General features: G+C 43.6%; 1 protein-coding gene across 1 annotated transcript in view; it reads left to right on the forward strand.

Annotated features, from left to right (window-relative positions):
• Positions 1-2,535, forward strand: part of LOC107688723 (glycine-rich cell wall structural protein 2-like) — a 3,965-nt gene that overhangs the window by 1,269 nt on the left and 161 nt on the right. The gene's annotated exons all lie outside the window — the stretch shown is intronic.

The following is a 2,535-nucleotide window of genomic DNA, read 5'->3' on the forward strand; positions in this document are numbered from 1 at the left end:
ACTGTATATATGGGCTCTTTTGGAAAAATGCATTAACCAAAAATAAAAAAATTGGTTCTTTGTTCAAAAAAGGTTCCCGACCCCTGACCTGTAATAAAATTAAATATGACAAGCACAACTCTGCCTTTTTTGTTAAATGTCAGTTTTAATGAACAATATAGCCATTATAAAAGAATAAGTATAAAGTATAAAATACTTACGTAATAGGAAATAAAGACAAAAGCAAACAATTCAGTAAAATGTATGCAACAAAGACAGCGCTGTATTACGATTAATAAAAAAATAATTTATATTATTTACATATAACTTTGTGCTCAGCCAAACATAACTTTGTGCTCAGCCAAAACGATATGACCTGGAAGAAATAATAGATTCATGAGACCACAGATTGCCTGTTAAGACTTACCCAAAACGAATTTTACCTCATGTTTAACCGCTAAAGAGACATCAGAGACAGCGGCAAATGTCAGAAGGACTAGTCAAGGTGAGGCTGCTCTCGGTGGATACATGAGCACTGAGCGCCCGGTGATCGTGTGGAGCTACGTCTCCAAAATCGGCGAAGCAAATTTTCAAATAGGAGCTATCTTTATAAATAAACCGCAGATTTGAGTTTTAAACAACTACATTCTCGCCTGAAATACTCTTAGAACTGCATTTCATGACACGATAACAGTAATATTTTGAAATTATGAGGGTTTTCTCCTCCGCCATTAACACTCGCTGGTTGGTGCGAAATGCATTCTGGGATACCAGGCTGCCTCAAGTTCGCACAAGTCACCTCTGGAATGGATGCATCCTTGATAAAAGGGGCGGAGCAAGAACACATCGGGGATTTGAACCGTACTTGGCTAGATGTGAACATACCCCTTGTCCAAATACCCACACTTGCGGTCTTGGGCTGCGTTCCAGTCCATTTTTTTAAGCCCTTCACTCGCAAACTTCCCTCCGTCTCGTTTACTCGGATGTACGTCATTGATTACGTTGCATGAGTGCCCACTACTGGCGGAACCCTTGGAATGTGCTGAACTGGAACAACCTAAGCACTTGATCACTTAGAATCCGCTATGGAGTTGGTTTATTGTTTACGTTTCACCTTACGAATTTGTTTGGTGCAGCATTCTATATGCATATAGATATGCTTGGGCTGTTATAAATGTAAAAAAAAATATTCATATATTATAGAGTTGTTTGGGGTGGGGATAAATTAAACGTGATATGCGATGACGTCATAGTCGTGTTGCATTGTGGTCTATGGAGTGGCCTGAAGTGTGCATATGAAGCAGACTGGCTCCCTCGGTCAAAATCGAGGGGTCGAGGGTATGTCCATGTAAACTTCCCTCATCCACTTGACGAAGTGGAAGCATTTCAAAATGGCGGCAGGGATTCCCCCGAGGGTAAGTGCTTAGGAAAGTTTGCGAGTGCATGTCTAAAATGCGCGTTTAATTTATTATTCACGATGGCACCGACGCTGATGGCTGCCTCCGTGGCGTGCTCCGCTGTTGTTTTTATGTTTTGTTAGTTTGTCCTGTCTTTAGTTATATCGCTGCAATCAGTTTCACCAGAGACGAATTGCTGGACATTCGGAAGTACACACCACCCGATATTTCACCGGTTTTCGACTATTCTGATGTTTTGCTATCGTCCGCGTCCCCGGAGCTGGGCAGCCCGTTGATGAAATGCATTGATCGTGCATTGACCTAAGTGAGGCTGCTCCACGGGAGGCCCCATTACAAATGCTGAATCCATACTCCCTGGCCTCCCCTAATGACCCTCTTGAATCCTCTAGTGAACGGTTTCTGTCCGGCGAGGCTGACGGTCGTGCCGTCCCGTCGAGTATGTTCTTCTGATGAAGACTGCCCTGGAGGACACAAATGCTGTCGATTTGACTCTGGGCCTGTTTGCGTGCTGCCTGTTTTCAGTGAGTTCCAGTTAATAATGGACACTAAGGGTCAAAAAAACAAAAAAAAACACGAGTAACACTGAATTCAATGTAAGTTAAGAAGATACTTTGCCTTTTGCTGTTCTCGTCTAAAGTAGGTTTGAATTCATCCCTTAGGATAGTTAAGCACAGGATGGCTTTACAAAATAAAGCGGAATAATGCCTAGAACAGTGGTTCCCAAACCTGTCCTGGAGGACCCCCTGGACTTTTTGTATGTCTCCCTAATAAGACACACCCAATTTAGTTCTTGCAGTCTCTACTAACGAGCTGATGAGTGCAATCAGGTGTGTTAGATAAGGGAGACATACAAAAGGTGCAGGGCAGGGGGGCCTGCAGGACAGGTTTGGGAAGCACTGTCATGCTTCGAGTGTTTCGTGCTGTATATTGAAGTGGCATATGGTCTATATATGCACAAACTAAAGCTGATTATCTTTGTCCACGCAGTGAAGCCGGATCACTGTCCCATACCGGAGATGATTCCACTGTGTGCTGAAAGCTGTTTCCATGATGGCCAGTGTCCTGCCACACAGAAATGTTGCCCAACCACTGGTGGCTTTGCATGCAGTGAACCACGTGGTCAGGGAAGAGGTCAGGC

This window comes from Sinocyclocheilus anshuiensis, unplaced genomic scaffold, assembly GCF_001515605.1.
Source record: "Sinocyclocheilus anshuiensis isolate Anshui unplaced genomic scaffold, SAMN03320099.WGS_v1.1 scaffold265, whole genome shotgun sequence".
Taxonomy (NCBI): Eukaryota; Metazoa; Chordata; class Actinopteri; order Cypriniformes; family Cyprinidae; genus Sinocyclocheilus; species Sinocyclocheilus anshuiensis.